This window comes from Gossypium arboreum, chromosome 7, assembly GCF_025698485.1.
Source record: "Gossypium arboreum isolate Shixiya-1 chromosome 7, ASM2569848v2, whole genome shotgun sequence".
Classification (NCBI taxonomy): domain Eukaryota; kingdom Viridiplantae; phylum Streptophyta; class Magnoliopsida; order Malvales; family Malvaceae; genus Gossypium; species Gossypium arboreum.
In genome coordinates, this window is record NC_069076.1 from 37,654,977 (window position 1) to 37,674,003 (window position 19,027).

A 19,027-nucleotide genomic window follows, 5' to 3' on the forward strand; every position below is an offset into this window, starting at 1 on the left:
CTTGCTAGAACATAAGGCCCACCAAAACAAGGTGTTACACATTCGTTATTCTTTTAGGGGCCCATTTCCATGAAATCAATCAAAGAAACCCAAACACAGATAAAACAAAATATACAGAAGTAAAGAGAAACCAAAGCTTATTGGTTATAATCACAAGCCCAACAATGGAATCCTTAAAATCCTTTAACAGAAAACAAATAAAGGCAACCAAATAATGATCAAAAGTAAAAAAAATAAAAAAATTTGAGAATATATTTAGAGAATGAAAGATAATGTAAATAGTGAAAAAAATTAACACCAATTCCCCATTTCTCTATTTACCGACAAGTAAAAAACTCTTCAGTAAAAAAACTGAAAATGCTTAAATTTCAATTTACAAGCTTAAGGAATAAATTGTGAAAATTTAAAATGTTAGGGGCAAATGGTATTTTTTCATAAATATGAAATGTAGAATGAATTGAATAATATAAGTATTAAATGGATTAAATTTATCAATTTAGATCAAGATAGACCTCGTATGGATTTAGATCAGGAAAAGCGAAAGCCTCGAATTGATTGACTACGTTTTTACTCTTTGTTTGTCGAGGTAAGTTCGTATGATTAAATACCATTTTAATGTTATAATGATTTATATGTTAATGTATTAATTTCCATGTAATTATATGACGTATATCCAACAATGTCACGGTGATTATCGAACCCCGTTTGAACCTTAGGAATTTGTATGATACATATGACATGTCATAGGGTTTTTATGTTTTGGGTCCTGGTCTTGAATGTCTTACCGATGGCTGAGGTCCTGTATTTGTTGCGGATACTCCATAGCTTATGTGAGCAGCATCGTGTAGCTTACATTCTGACCCACAACTCGTGTAAACAGGCCCATTTCACAACTCGTGTGAGTAATGATGTAAAGGAAAAGGAAAGGTTATGGTTATATGTTTAGCACACTTTGTGTGAGCTTTCCTACGTATCTGATGTTATTCTAAATGGTTCAATGGGCATGAAAAGGAAGGTTATGGGTAAGTGTTCAAATGAACTATGTCATGAATCTATGAAATGATTTGAAATAAAAATGTTCAATGAAAGTATATCTATGTTTATGAAAAGGATGAATTCAAAAGTAATATGTTCATGAACACCTAGCTCATCTTATGATAATTCAAGTGAATTATATGTTAATGCACTTGTAACACCCCAAACCCGTGACCGTCACCGGATTTGACCACGAGGTGTTACCGGGCTTACTTTACTTATTCCTCTCTTGGAATTTTTTTTTTTTGTTTTCCTTTTTCTGTTCCAGGCAGGCTAGTTAACTGCGTCACTGCCACCTTAAAAATCATATCTCGAGTTCCAGAACTCGAAAACCAAATCCGTAAATTTTCCCCAAATTTAAACTCATATATCCATCCATGGATTTATTTCTAGAATTTTTGGTCGGGCCAATTGGTACAGTTTATTAGTTAAAGTCTCCCCTGTTTCAGGGTTCGACTACACTGACCTTTGTGCACTACGACTTGGATATCTTCCTGTACAGGGCTTCAACACTTATGCCGTTTGTTTCTAGAGAAACTAGACTCACAAGGGAATCTGTACATATAGAGAATGAATTCTAATTCTCTCTGGTTAATTTATAGTGAATTTTCAAATTCGGAGTAGGGGATCCAGAAACTGTTCTGGCCCTGTCTCACGAAATCTTGAATATCTCTCAAAATACAGCTCATATGGTCGTTTCGTTTCATCCATATGAAAATAGACCCATCAAGCTTCGAGTAAATAATTTTCTTAGCAATTAATTCCACTTCTACTATTTTTCGTGATTTTTCGATCTCATATCACTGCTGCTGCCCGCAACAGTTACTGCAGTAGACTATGCCAATTTCATGAATCTTTCCTTGGCCTTACTAATCATTCATCATACATGGCACAACTATGGCCACCTTATCAAAATTAAGGTTTCTAAGACCCGTGGCTATAGGTTCTAGCATCCCATTCAAACGACCACATAGGCCATTTTCACATGGCTTTAAAGTTTACAACCCAAAATTCAACAAAACAAAATAGCCCATACATGCCAAATGTTCTCCTAGGTTGACTAAGAAGACAATACCAAAATTGCTCGCCGGTGTGATGACTTCAACGATGGTTCCGAGCACGCAAACGAGGCGAATCCAAGAGACCTAAAATGGGTGACAAGAAAAAAACACCGAGTGAGTTTATAACTCAGTAAGTCATAAGCATTCGACAACCATCCATTAATAAAATTATCACAACATGAAACAATAAACGAGGTTAGGTACTCCATCCATGTCGAAACTATACCATAATTCCTCGGACCTTTCGGTTCAATCTCATACCAAGTCATACATCCACATTTCATATTCTATTCAATAAGATATTTGAGGCATTTTTACACACCAACTCATTTTCACCACAATCATACAATTGCAATCATCACATAGATTTAAAGCTTACTAAGCTCATCCCCGAACATGAACATAGTGCCTATTCGCCATGAGCTCAAGGTACTTACCCAATCCGCTGTCCGTGATCAACTCGATAATATCGCACACTCAGTGCCAATAGTGATGCAAAAGCATATAGTGAGTCCGCACACTTAGTGCTATATAATCAGCTCGCACACATAGTGCTATATAATCAAATTCGCACACTTAGTGCTGTACAAATTTTAAACCCGCACACTTAGTGCCAATCTTGTCACCGTGTCCATTTATACCAGCACACTTAGTGCCAATCTTGTCACCGTGTCCATTTATACCCGCACACTTAGTGCCGAGACCAATACTTTATGCAATTTACCACCTTTATACATTCAACTATGGCATCATTCCATACACATACATTTCCATTTACACATCAATTCATTAAACACAATTGCATATATATTATGATCATTTAAATCAATACCAAATATATGCTTAATGACTTACCTTGTGTTGGGTAAAATAGTTCCAAGTCGGCTACTCGATGACCTTCGCCTTTCCCTTGCTTGATTCTCCTCCTTTAACTCCTTGAGCTTGATTAATAAATCAACTGGTTTAATCATCTTGCTAAACATTTACAATTCAGTTACACATGCATATGTATGTTTGTATATTCGACAACTATTCTTACTAATCACCCATTTGGTCGATTATACACATAACCGAATATGCACCAAAAACTTGATTCAACATCACCTACATACTCACTTTAATGGCCGAATATATACAACATCTTAGGTACTCATTCATGGGCCGATTATGCATGTTGATGTTGAGGCCAACTACATGGTTAATACCACTCATGAATGGCACACATTTTACTAGCTAATGCTTTACATATTGTAGCTCAATACACATCTATCATTTACTTCATAACCGAAACAACATCACAAGAAAATACATACTTTGAGATAATATATATCATACCAATACATCATGTGCAAACATATATACACATATAGGTGCATGGCCGAATCTCAAGGGGTTCATACCCATCCAAACACAAAAATTTTTTTACCAATCAAGTAACAAGCATAAATCATGCTCATGAATGCACCATGGCCGAATACATCACAACCATACCCTTTCAACTTCGGTCATGGTTAAACAAAGAATTCAATGTCTTACTCAAGAATGCTAAAAGAAATTTCAAGAGTAGTCAATCCATCATTGCATGCATCATTAACAAGCTTCACATTTAGCATGCAATGGCTTTAACACAATAACAACCTTGGCCAAATACCATTTCCATGGCATAACAAGGACTTGAACCATGGGCTAAGATGAACATCAAGTTAGCAACTAAAACATGCATGAATCTCATGACACAACCTCAAACATACCTTAATCTTGACACAAGTATGACCAAATCTCCTTCTAGTTCTCTTCTAAACCATGCATGAAGCAAAAATCCTTCCTTCTTCCTTAGTATTTTCGGCCAAAAGGGAATGAACAAGGATGAACCAATTTTTTTCTTTGTTTTCTTTCTCTCATACACGGCAAAGGGGGGGGCATCCATGCTCATTTTTTTGTTCATTTCTTTAATACTAGTTTTTATTTTATGACTTCCTACATACTCCACTAGCAAAACATGTTGGAAACATGTTTCCTTGCCCATAATCTTGTCATGGCCGGCCACTTATCCTTGTCAAATGGATTATTTGACATGCAAGGACAACCATTTTCCCACATGTTTTAATAGGCCACCTTACATTTGCCTAGCACATTTCAAAATTTTCTCACATAAGTCCTATTTGATAAAATTCACTCACAATGAACAAAATCCAAACATTCAATTTTTACACAAGCATATGTACATATAATGAGCATCAACTATGACGGTTAATTATTTTTATAACTCGGTTTAGTGGTCCCGAAACCACTTTCCGACTAGGGTCAATTTAGGGCTGTCATAGCACTAACATGTGTTGTTGATGGTGTTTAGGCTTATGCCAAGCTTATGGTTGGATTATAGTATGTTTAATCTTAATGTTATCCATTGAAATGGTAAGTTATCTTCATGTTTTACGAACTTACTAAGCATTATGTACTTACATAGTTTTCTTTCCTATGTTTTATAGATAATCAGAAGCTTGATTGGTTGGAAAGCTCATCGGAGATCTATCACACTATCAAGTTATTGTATCAATAGTTTTTGATGCTTTGGCCAAGGTTATAATGGCATGTATAGGTGGACTTGTGTTTAATGTTTGGTTGAGTACTTAGATGTTTATTTTGGTATGTGTATATGTCGTCTGTTTGGTACCATTTTGGTAATGGTTGAATTGTGTCATTTTAGTGATTGTGATGTATGAATGGTATGGTAGAAATGGTAAGTTCATGTTGAAATGGTATAGGTCAACTTATTGTATGTTTTAAGATAGAGATGAACTAGATATGTATGAATGAAATATGGTCAAATATAGATATGTATTGCATATTGGTTGAATAGATTTGGTCTTTTGAATTAGTCATTCCATGCATGTTTTGGTAAGATTTTGAAGCTTTGAAGTTATGCACAAAATGCTTTTAGGTACATGTTTGGGTTGGTGATGGAAATGACTTGATTTTCGCCAATTTCATGCCCACACGGCCTGAGACACAGGTGTGTGACTCAGCAGTGTGTGACACATGGCCAAGCGACAGAGTACTGTGTCCCCTATAGGTTTTAAGGCATGCAAGTCAGGCTGTTACATGGCCTAGCACATGGCCTGGGACACAGTCATGTTTGATTTTTCCAACTTTTTTCGAAATGTTCCAAATGTTTCGAATTTAGTCCCAAATTGTTTGTAAATTATTTTTAAGGCCTCAAAGGCTCATTTAAGGGATGATATGCATGTAAATGAATGATTTATGCTATGTTTATGTTAATGTATGATGTAATAACCCGTTTTTGGGTCAAATCAGAATAATAGTTTCGGGACCACAAATTTGAAGTAGAAATATTTATTTTATTATTTCTTTAAGGTCTACAGCATCATATAATAATTGTGTGAAAATTTTGTTAAGAAATTTTATCGGTTGAGTGCTCAATTTGACTAGAAGGACTAAATTGCAATAGGTGCAAAATTTGAGTTCTATAAGTTAAAGGTGTCTAATTGCTATGAAATTTTAAATTGGATGTCCTTAAATGGTAATTAGACCATTATACTTTTGGATGGACAAAAATGGACATGGTTAGGTGAAATTTTAAAGTTATGAATTAAGGGCATTATAGTAATTTGGTAAATAAAGACAAAATTAACTGAATAAAAGTGTCCATCTTCTCAATTTAGTCCCCCATAGCTGAATTTTACAAGAAGCCATAGCTAGGATTTTGGCTAAGCTTTCAAGCTCGATTGTAAGTCCATTCTTGACCCCATTTTAATGATTTTTATATTTTTGAGATCGTTGTAACTTGCTCTAGCTATTTGAAGGACTAATTTGAAAGAAAATTGAAGTCTTAAAATTTTACTTGTAACACCCCTTGCCTGTATCCGACACTGGGACAAGGTTCGAGGTGTTACTGTACTAAAATATAAACATTCACGCAAAATCGAGCCATAAAGTTTCGTTCAGATTTAAAACTTTTCAATTTCATGCAAATTGTCCCTTATAAGGGCCTACGAGACCCAAAACATACATTAAAGGTGGTTTGGGACTAAACCAAGAACTTTAGAAAACTTTAGGTTAACATAGAAAAATTTCCTACTTTGGGGAGTCACATGCTCGTGTAGGTAGGCCGTGTGGTCACACACGCCCGTATGGCTTGGGACACGCCCGTGTCTTCAGCCTGTGTAACTCTCTAACTATGATGTCATCAACCAAAATAAGGTCACACGACCAAATCACACGCCCGTTTGCTTAGGTCGTATAGCAAATTAAATTCTAAAATCAGATGCAGACTTCACACGGCGTGGGTACACGCCTACGTCCTAAGGCTGTGCCCTTCACACGTTTGAGACACATGGCTATGTCTCTGCCTGTGTGTTTACTATTGGGCATTCTGTTTGCATTAATTAGGGTGTAGGGACACAGGGTCTAACCACACGCCCATGGGGCCGACCGTGTGTCACACACGGCCTATACACACACCCATGTGTCTACCCGCGTGGACAACCTTGAGGCTATTTTCCAAGCCATTTGTCACCCTTAAATGCTCATTCACTCATTCATCTTTGATGGTATGCAACATAGTATATTTAGTCACTCATAAACATGATTATACCATGCTTTTGAAATGTCAACATATTACATATCCAAAACATCATGCTTTTATATGGCATTCCACACCAATTTCATATTCTTTCATCATGCTAAACCTACTTTTAATTTACTCAATTATACCTTAGGTTTGATCATACTTATTAGCCATGATTCATTCATTTAGAACATGTGCCAATCACTACACATTTCATCTACAAGAAATCACATCAAGCACAATACATTGCATGCATGCATATTTGATTAGGGTTACAACTCAAATAATCAATATGAGCCATATATCATGGCCATATACAAAACGAATCAAATATTTCCATAAGCCAACACATTTGACTAGACCAATATGACATATAACAAAAAGACCTAAGTCCTTATACACGCCATACTCAAAATGTTTAGACTAACTATACCCAAATGTCCAGTTGATAGTGTGATCGGGCCTCTAACTTTCTTCGATCCCCGAGTTAGCTTGGCGATGCTATAAGAAAATGGGAAAAGAGGGGAATAATCATAAAGCTTAGTAAGATCACATGCAAATAAATAGCAATATAATCATGTATATATCTATACATAAATACCAATGACATAACATAAATTTGTTTGTGTTATCATAAAATTCATAGGTATAACTCAAATTTGTAGACATAACTTACTCATTTTCAATCTTACCAAAACATCATTACATATCGAGCTCAAACATATGAGTTTTTCGTACATACCTGTACCAACTTGAATCAGGTTGTCATATTCTTTGATAATTGATTTACTTGTCGATTAACTCACAAGTTTACCCATTAAAAACTCGGAATAGTATTGGATACACGGAAGACTTGCACATAGTGCTTCAAACGTAGCCACATGGTACCTCATATCACCATCATACATTACTCACTCTTGAGATAATCACGGGGCTGCTCACACAAGATGACAATCAAGACGTAACTACTCGGGCTGCTCACACAAGTTGACAGGTACCCACAACACATGCCAGGCTACCCAGCCACCGGTAGAACGTACAAGACTAGCACCTAGATTCACATAGTCACATTTACACATATATTAATGATCTCATATTCGCAGAGTTCCTAGTGACATGTCGCATTATATCCTAAACTATTCCTAAGGTTTAAATGGGATTTTCTCGGTATCTAACGTTCGTCGAACTCGTTCACAATCTCATGCTCATACATTTTAACACCGTTCATACACTTGTCATAATAATTAATCATATAAACTAATACATTAAAAAAAATTAAAACATTATATATCATTTCATTATTTACACATGAACTTACCTCGGTACAAAATATGCACAATTAATTCGATTTAGTCCAAAATCTTGTTCTTTCCCCAGTCTTAGTCTGGACTCCATTTTTTTTATATATAATAGAAAATTCAGCTCCTTTAATCATCACTTTGTTCATAATAGTCCATAAATCATACTTTAGAAAAATTACACTTTTGCCCTTAAACTTTTACATAATTACAATTTAGCCCCTAGGCTCGTAAAATGAAATGTGTGCATTTTCTTTGATGCCCAAGCATAGCCGAACTTATAATATACTCATATCAGCCCACAATTTCCTTCAAATTAGATTTTTAACCACTTAATTTACAACTTTTACAAAAAAAGGTCCTTTTTAGGCATTTTCATGAAAAACCACTTAGTAAAAAATGTTTATCATACATCAAACTTTCATATTCCTCCATTAAACATCAACATAAAAACATGTCACACATGGGTCAAATTTCATACATGAACCCTAGCTCAAAATATTGCTAAAAATGGATAGATCATGTTTCAAGGACTTCAAAAATGCAAAGAACATAAAAACGAGGCTAGGATTGAGTTCCTTTCAAGCTTGAAAAGTTGAAAAACCCTAGCTATAGAAAGCTTGAGAATTTTGGCTATGGCATGGAGAAGATGAACACAATTTAGACTTATTTTTCCTTTTTATTCTTTTATTAACCAAATGACAAAAATGCCCTTAAGGTCTTTCTTTCAAATTTTTCCTATTCATGCCCATTTCTATCCATAAAAATAGAAATTGGGCAAATAGCTATTTAAGGACCTCTAATTAATAATCCATGATAATTTCATGCTTAAAGCTTCTAGAACTCACATTTTTCAACTTTTACAGTTTAGTCCTAAATATCAAATTGGACACTTTATCAATGAAATTTCTTCGTGAAACTTTCAGACAAGTATGCAATCATATCATAAACCTCATGAGAATCATAAAATAATTATTTCTATTTTGGATTTGTTGTCTCAAAACCACTATTTTGACTAGGCCATAATTCAAGATGCTACAATTCTAGCCCTTAGGGATTTTCATCCCCGAAAATCTTACCGGTGAAAAGGCTCGAGTATTGGTTTCTCATGTTTTCCTCGGTCTCCCATGTGGCCTCTTCAACCCCATGTCTTTGTCATAAAACTTTCACAAGGGAAATACTTTTATTTCTCAATTGCTTGACTTCCCGGGCCAAAATCTTAATTGGCTCTTCACCATAAGTCATACTCGGTTGAATCTTGAGCTTTGTTGGTGAAATTACATGTAAAGGATCAAACCGGTATCAGCGTAACATAGACACATGGAACACCTCATGAATCTTTTCCAACTCAGAAGTTAAGGCCAACCGATAGGCAACCGACCCTACTCTCTCAGTAATCTCACACAGTCCAATAAAACGAGGACTCAATTTGCCTTTCTTGCCAAATCTCGAGACCTTTTTCCATGGAGACACTTTCAAAAATACCTTATCACCAACTTTATACTCAATTTCTTTCCTTTTCAAATCTGCGTAGGATTTTTGTCTATCAGAAGCAGCTTTCAGACAATATCGAATCACTTTTACCTTTTCTTCGATTTCTTTAACCAAATCAACTCCGTGAATTTGATTCTCTCTGAGTTCGGTCCAATACAGAGCCGTTCAGCACTTACGCCCATACAATGCCTCAGAAGGCGCCATTTTCAAACTCGATTGAAAATTGTTGTTGTAGGCAATACTTTTCCCAACTACCTTGGAACTTAAGGACACAACACCGCAACATATCTTCAAGAATTTGAATTACTCTCTTAGAATAACCGTCCGTCTACGGATGGAAAGCGGTAGTAAAATTCAATTTTGTACCTAAAGCCTTTGGCAACTTCTTCCAAAATCGCGAAGTGAACTTCGGATCTCCATCCAATATAATTGATAAAGGTACTCTGTGCAACCCCACTATTTCAGAAATATACAACTCGACTAGCTTATCAAGTGAATAGTCAATATGTACTGGTATAAAATGAGTTGACTTTTTCAACTGATCAACAACAACCCATACAGCATCTTTCTTTCTCGGTGTCAAAGGTAAACCCGTTACGAAGTCCATTATAATACAGTCCCACTTCCACTCGGGAACCAACACAGGCTGAAGTAAACCTGAAGTACTTGTTGTTTAGCTTGCACTTGTTGACAAATCAGGCATGTCAAAATGAACTTGGAAATATCTCTTTTCATACTTGGCCACCAATACAATTTCTTTAAGTCATTGTAAATTTTTGTACTACCCGGATGCATGACAAATGACCACTATGGGCCTCAAGCAAAATATTTAGAATTAACTCATTATTCTTAGGAATACTGTAACACCCCGTACCCGATACCGTTGCTGGAGTCGAACGCGAGGTGCTAACAGACTTAATTACTTTGTTTTCACAGTCCATTCAAAAAAAAAAAATTCAGACAGGCTGGCTAACTGCGTCACTGTCGCCTTAAAAATCATATCTCGAGTTCCAAAACTCGAAAACTGATTCCGTAAATTTTCCCTAAAATTAGACTCATATATCCATCTGTGGATTTATTTCTATAATTTTTGGTCAGGCCAATTGGTACAGTTTATTAGTTAAAGTCTCCCCTGATTCTGGGTTCGACTACTCTGACCTTCATGTATTACGACTTGCATATCTCCCTGTACAGAGCTTCAATACTCATGCCGTTTGTTTCTAATGAAACTAGACTCAAAGGGAAATCTATAAATATAAGGCATGACTTCTAATTGTCTCTGGATAATTTATGGAAAATTTTCAAAGTCGAAACAGGAGATCCAGAAACCGTTCTGGCCCTGTTTCACGAGAACTTTAATATCTCTTAATATACTGTTCATATGATCGTTTCGTTACTTTCATATGAAAATAGATTCATCAAGGTTCGATTACATAATTTATTCACTATTTAATTCCATTCCTAAAAATTTTAGTGATTTTTCAAATCCACACCACTGCTGCTGTCAGCATCTGTTTTCAAGGTAAACTTTACCTATTTCGTGGTTTCCATGGACCAACTAGAGTTTTGTCATACATAGGTCCACATATGATCATATTTAGCCATTCCAATGGCTGATCATTTGCCCAAAACTTCCATTCCAGTCCATAGTCACATCATGAAACCATATATATATACATAAACACAAATGGTCTAATGCCATACTCCACTTCTACGAGCCATTTTCGCATGGCTGTACACACATACATCACAAAAAGTACTTGAAAAACAACAAAGGGTAGTCCTATACATGCCATATCCAGAGTTCAACTAAAAGAGTACCAAAAGGGTTTTGATAGTGTGGATGACTTGACTTGATGATCCCGAATCCGATAGCTAACGAACAAAATCTAGAAAACAAAGAGCCAAAGCAGCGGGGTAAGCATTTTAATGCTTAGTAAGTTTCAAGTAATGAAATCGGCTTCGACTAAAGTATTACGTTCACATAGCTAAATGAATCACTTTATTAATACACATTCTCATAATCATACGTACTTCACACTTCATCAACATATACACACACAAGGTATCAACCTATCTAAGAGCCGAAAGTTCGTTAGTCGATTGAACGAATACTATTTCAAACGAATCGACTTTTCCGATGCACATGCAAGCATACCTTATCGTTTGGGTTTTTCGAGCGTATTAATTGAATTTATTACAACACAAAACGCTCACCTTCAAACCAAGTTTCTTCGGAATTTAGCCGGATATAACCACAAGCACAATTGCCTTCGGGTCTTAACTCAGGTATAGCAACTCGCACAAATGCCTTGGTCTTAGCCGGATATAACAACTCGCACAAATGCCTTCGGGTCTTAACCGGGTATAGTAACTTCGCACAAATGCCTTGGTATTAACCCGGGTATAGCAACTCGCACAAATGCCTTTGGGTCTTAGCAGGATATAATCACTAGCATAAATGCCTTCGGGACTTAGCCCGGTATCATTCAAATGCTCATGCACACATATATCAATAATCACGACACATCCATATTTCATTTTCGTTACTAAGGCTCAAACACAAAACATTTATCAAACCTTTCCAATTTCAAGCAATAGCCACACACAAAGAGCATGATTTCAATTGACTTTACAACGTAGTCCCTACGCACATTCGGCTATCCGCCATAATATGACAAATCATTTCAATATAATTCAAGTAGGGTCATTATTCGAAGACTTACCTTGGATGTTGTCGAACGATTTCGACGGCTATTCGATCACTTTTTCCTTCCCTTTATCCAACTTTGGTCCTCTAAGCTCTTGAGCTAATTCAAACAAATTTACTTCTCAATCAAACACATACATACGACTACCATATACAATTCAAAAACCAATTCATTCGTATCATTTGTCCATATTTTAGCTTTTAGCATATTTGGTCATTAGAGCGACCTATTTAATCTTCCAAGCATTCATTTCAAATTTTAATTAAACAATGTCGAATGCCATTAAATTACTAATGCTACACACAAACATATGCATAAAATTCATCCATACATAACCTATTGCTCATTCGGTCATTCATCTCTCAAACTTATCAAAGCTTCATATCAAACCTCCCTAGCCGATTTTACATATAAGCACATAATGCGCATTTAGCATTTTATTTACTTCACGATACATTCGGCCTTGGCATAATTTCATAAAAAAAATCCCTATTAGCCACTTCACCAATCAATCATATCATCCCTAGCCGAATACACTTTTTTTTTCATTCATCCTTAACAAAATCTTATCAAGCTTAAATCCCCATTCCATCACTTTTAAAATGCCAATGTTACAAGAAATGTTACCTAAATTCACATTCGCAACTACACATACACAAGCCGATTTTCTTCCTATCATCCAATTTAACATGAATCACAAACCTAAACCCTCAATAGCTACTATGGCCGAAAGTCCTAGTCATGCCAAAATCAAAATTCCTAGCATGGGCTACCTAAAGAACTTGATAACTAGTTCAAATCTCAAACCATCTAACATACTTATCAAGTGTATACAACATTACCACCATTTTATCTCAAGTCATACTCATAAGCACATCCATCCAAACACATTCGTACTTAAACATCATTCCGGCTTAACACCCATATCACATTTACTCATTAAAACATGAAGAAGGTAATCAAATTTCTTCACTAACAACCATGGCCGAATGCTTCATTCACCACCCAAGTCCAAAGTTTTAACATAGGCTAATTAAAGAACTTAGTAATTAACTTAAATTAAGCTAAAATTCCAAAATCTAACATGAATTACTAACCTTGTTTTGAGCTTAAGACAACCGAATGCTATATCCCTTTCTTCCTTTAAGTTTCGGCCAAGCTAGAACCAAGGATACAAGCTTTGTTTTTGTTACCCTTTTTCTTTTTCTTTCTTTTATTTATTTCCTTTCTTTTGCATAAAATAATAGTCATTTAATTAAGATTTAATACATATTATATATATGTGACCATCATGGCCGGCCACCACTTATAAAAAGAAGGGGTATTTGACATGCAAAACCATTGTTTTGCATGCATGATTTAATTAGTCATCACACATTTCCCTATCCTACTTTCAAAGTTTACTACTAGGTCCTTTTTAGTGAAATTCACATTTATAACTCTAAATCAAAACATCAAAAATGTCGCACACGAATTAACACATATTATAGGCATCAAAATGAATATTAAATTATTTTTATGCCTCAGTTTTGTGGTCCCGAAACCACATTCCGACTAGGGTCGTTTTAAGGCTGTCACAACTCTCCCCCTCTTTAGAAATTTTCGTCCCCAAAAATCTTACCGGTAAATAGGTTTGGGTATCGCTCTTTCATAGAGTTCTCGGGTTCCCAAGTAGCTTCTTCCATCCCGTGTTTGAGCCATAACACTTTCACAATGGAACCCTTTTGTTTCGGAACTCTTTCACTTCACGAGCTAGGATACGAATCGGTTCTTCTTCATAACTCATATCTGGTTGAATTCCAACCTCTGATGGATTAATTATGTGCGATGGATCAAATCTATAACGTCGAAGCATCGAAACATGAAAGACGTCGTGAATCTTTTCAAGTTCAGGAGGCAAAATCAATCGATATGCAACTGGACCGACTCGTTCGGATACTTTATATGGCCCGATGAACCTCGGACTCAATTTGCCTTTACGGCCAAATCTGAGTATCTTTTTCCAAGGAGAAACTTTAAGAAACACTTTATCTCCCACCTGATACTCAATGTCTTTTCGTTTCAGATCCGCGTACGACTTCTGACAATCGGAGGCTATCTTCAGACTTTCACGGATTACTTTTACTTTCTGTTCAGCATCTTTAATCAAATCCACTCCGAAAATTTTGCTTTCACCGAGCTCGGTCCAAAACAATGGTGTACGGCATTTACGCCCGTACAAAGCCTCATAAGGTGCCATCTTAATACTTGATTGAAAACTATTGTTGTAAGCGAATTCAATCAAAGGTAAATATCGTTTCTATGAACCATTAAACTCAAGGACGCAACATCTCAACATATCCTCAAGTATCTGAATGACCCGCTCAGATTGACCATCGGTTTGTGGATGAAAAGCGGTGCTAAAATGCAGCTTGGTACCCAAAGCTTCTTGCAATTTCTTCCAAAATCGCGAGGTGAATCTCGGATCTCTATCAACAACATACAATCTGAGAAACATACAATTCAGCTAGTTTATCCAATGAAAAATCCGTACGCACGGGGATAAAGTGAGCTGACTTAGTCAGTCTATCAACAACAACCCAAATCGCATCCTTCTTACTTGCTGACAATGGCAGTCCGGACACAAAGTCCATTGTGACTCGATCCCATTTCCACTCGGGTATCGTGATCGGTGAAGTAATCTCAAGGCACTTGATGTTCCGCTTTCACTTGTTGACATATTAAACATCTCGAAACAAAGTCGGAGATGTCTCGTTTCATACCATGCCACCAAAACCGACGTTTCAAATCGTTGTACATTTTCGTACTCCCCAGGTGAATTGACATTCCGCTACAATGGGCTTCGTTCAGAATCATCGAAATGAGTTCCAAATTCCTTGGAACACACAAACGACTTCTGAACCTCAAACAATCATCATCATCAATTTGAAACTCCGATTCCTTGTTCGGAACACACTCAGCCCGTTTTGCAACCAATTCATCATCGACTTTCTGAGCTTCACGAATTTGATGAATCAATAATGGTTTGGCTTTTAATTCAGCTACTAACACATTGTCGGGTAGAATGCACAAGTGTACATTCATCGCTTCATAAAGCAAGCAGTGATTTCGGCTTAAGCCGTCCGCAACCACATTAGCCTTTCCGGGTGATAATTAATGACAAGCTCATAATCTTTCAACAACTCAAGCCAACGCCTTTGTCGCAGATTCAAGTCTCGCTGAGTCATCAAATATTTGAGACTTTTGTGATCCGAAAATACATGGCACTTCTCACCAAACAAATAATGTCGCCATATTTTCAAAGCAAATACGATGGCGGCTAGTTCGAGATCATGGGTCGGATAATTTCTCTCGTGTGGCTTCAATTGTCTCGATGCATAGGCCACAACTCGACCTTCTTGCATCAATACGCAACCCAACCCAAGTAGGGATGCGTCACTATAAATGACAAACTCTTTGCCTGATTCGGGTTGCACTAAAATTGGAGCTTCAGTCAAATAAGTTTTCAGTTGATCGAAACTTTTCTGATATTTCTCCGTCCATTCGAACTTAACATCCTTTTGAAGTAGCCTCGTCGTTGGTGTGGCTATTATCGAGAAACCTTTTACAAATCGTCGGTAATAACCGGCGAGCCCCAAGAAGCTCCAAACTTCGGTAATATTTCTTGGAGGCTTCCAGTTAAGTATGGCTGAAATTTTGCTCGGATCAACTCGAATGCCCGATACAGATACTACATGACCCAAAAAGCTAAATTCTCGTAACCAAAACTCACATTTACTGAACTTGGCATATAACTGGTTATCCCGTAAAATTTGTAACACTAATCTCAGGTGCTCAGCATGTTCGGTCTCATCTCTTGAATAGACCAAGATGTCATCAATGAACACAACTACGAACCGATCCAAATATGGTCTGAAGATCCGATTCATCAAATCCATAAATACCGCAGGGGCATTAGTGAGCCCAAACGGCATCACTAAGAACTTGTAGTGACCATATCTCGTTCTGAAGGCAGTTTTGGGTATGTCCGAATCTCTAATTCACAACTGATAATAGCCTGATCTTAAATCTATTTTTGAGAACACTGAGGCTCCTTCAGTTGATCGAACAAATCATCGTCTGTGATAACGGATATTTGTTCTTTATTGTCACTTTATTAAGTCGACGATAGTCGATGCACAACCTCATGGTTCCGTCTTTCTTTTCACAAACAACACCGTGCACCCTAAGGTGAAAAACTCAGGCGAGCAAAACCTCTATCCACCAACTCTTGCAAATCGAGCTTTCAACTCCTTTAATTTCATTGGTGCCATACGATACGGAGCTATCGAAATCGGTGTGGTCCCAGGTACCAGTTCGATGCCAAACTTTATTTCCCGAACAGGTGGTAAACCCGGTAATTCTTCGGGAAAAACATCCGGGTATTCACAAATTACTGGTACCGATTCAAGTTTCTTTTCTAATTCCTTGTTATCAAGTACATATGCAAGGTATGCTTCATACCCCTTTCTTACATATTTTTGAGCCAACATTGAGGGTATTACAGCTGGCAACCCATTCAAGTCCGTAGACTCAACTCGGATTATCTCGTTATTTGTGCACCTCAAATCAATAGTCTTGCTTTTGCAATTCACAACCGCATCATGAACGGTCAACCAATCCAAACCGAGAATAACATCAAATTCATCAAACAGCAGAAGCATCAAGTCCGCCGGAAAACAGGAACCTCGAATTACTAGGGGACATTTCTTACACACTTTGTCGACAAGCACGTAACGACCCAAGGGATTTGACACCGAATTACGAACTCGAGAGACTCAATAGGTAAAGTCTTCTTTGGATGCTAAGGTTTCACATATATAAGAATGAGTAGAACCGGGGTCAATCAAAGCAATTACATTAGTATCAAAGATAGTAAAAGTACCGGTAATAACATCTGGCGAAGAAGCATCCTCGCGGGCACGTATAGCATAAGCTCTAGCAGGCGCATGAGCCTCAGATCTGGTTGTAGCACCTCTAGAACCTCTATGACCGCCACTAGCATTGCCCGTGTTTCTAGACGGTCTACCCCGAGCAGTAGTAGCACCTGGTTTCCCACTCTGACTTACATTTTGTTCAGGCAACCTCGGGCAATCCTTGATAAAGTGGTCAGCTGATCCACACTTATAGCGAGAGCGGCCATGGAACCTCTGACTCCCGAATGCCATTTACCACAATGTCGACACTCCGCTCGTCTCGACGTTCATTCCCAACACACGGCGATCAAGTGCCTCGTGTACCCATTGTGGGTCGATCACGATCTCGTCTAAAAGGCCCAAGTGCCTCTAGACCGCCCACATCATCTCGAAATTTCTTCGATGCTGTTGAAGAGACTTTTCGAGGATCTTTTACGAAACTCTCCGGTTCCCACATCAACTTTTGTTTTTCTTTTCTAAGCTCTTGACTTTACAAGCTCGCTCGACAAGTACTACGAACTCTCGTATTTCAAGAATGGCAACGAACATTTTATATCTTCATTCAGCCCATCCTCGAAGCGTTTACACATGATAGCCTCGGACGAAACACATTCGAGCGTATCTACTAAGTCTAACAAATTTTCGCTCAGAATCGATGAATCGACATAGAACCTTGCTTAAGCTCAAGAAATTCCTTCCGTTTTTGATCAACAAATCTCGATCGATATACTTTTTCCAAACTCGGTTTGGAAAAACTCCCAAGTTACTTGCTCTCGGGGCACTGTGAAGTCGAGTACTCCACCAATAGTAGGCGTAATCGCGTAGCAAGGAGATAGTACACTTTAGGCATTCATCGGTGTACAAGATAGCTCATCGAGTACCCGGATAGTGTTGTCCAACCAAAATTCAGCTTGCTCGGCATCGTCGCTATCTGTAGCTTTAAATTCAGTAGCCCCATGTTTTCGGATTCTGTCAACTGGGGGCTTATTTGACCTTATTTGGTCAGTTACCAGAGGTATTGTAGGTGCGGGGGTTGTATTAGTCGGGAATGGAGGTTGTGGAACAGCCGTATGAGTTCAAATGTATTGGTTGAACCAATCATTCATCACGCTATAAAAAGCTTGCCTACCCTCATCATTCGGATTGCTAGCAATAGGTTGAGAGTCCGCCGGCGCTGTCCCTTGTGCGGGAGCAGGCGCCACACTCTCCACATCATCAGCTATAGCTCGGTTGGGATCGGGATCCATTACTATAAATAAACACAAATTCAAATGTCAGAAATCACCACACTATCAATTAATCACATAATGGCATGTATAGCTAGACCCAAACGTATTACGGTAGTCCTAGAATCGACTAAACCGTAGCTCTGATACCAATAAAATTGTAACACCCCGTACCCGATACCGTTTCCGGATTCGAACGCGAGGTGCTAACAGACTTAATTACTTTGTTTTCACAGTCCATTCAAAAAAAAAATTTCAGACAGGCTGGCTAACTGCGTCACTGTCGTCTTAAAAATTATATCTCGAGTTCCAAAACTCGAAAACTGATTCCGTAAATTTTCCATGAAATTAGACTCATGTATCCATCTGTGGATTTATTTCTATAATTTTTGGTTAGGCCAATTGGTACAGTTTATTAGTTAAAGTCTCCCCTGATTCTGGGTTCGACTACTCTGACCTTCATGTATTACGACTTGGATATCTCCCTGTACAGAGCTTCAATACTCATGCCGTTTGTTTCTAATGAAACTAGACTCAAAGGGAAATCTATACATATAAGGCATGACTTCTAATTGTCTCTGGATAATTTATGGTAAATTTTCAAAGTCGAAACAGGGGATCCAGAAACCGTTCTGGCCCTGTTTCACGAGAACTTTAAT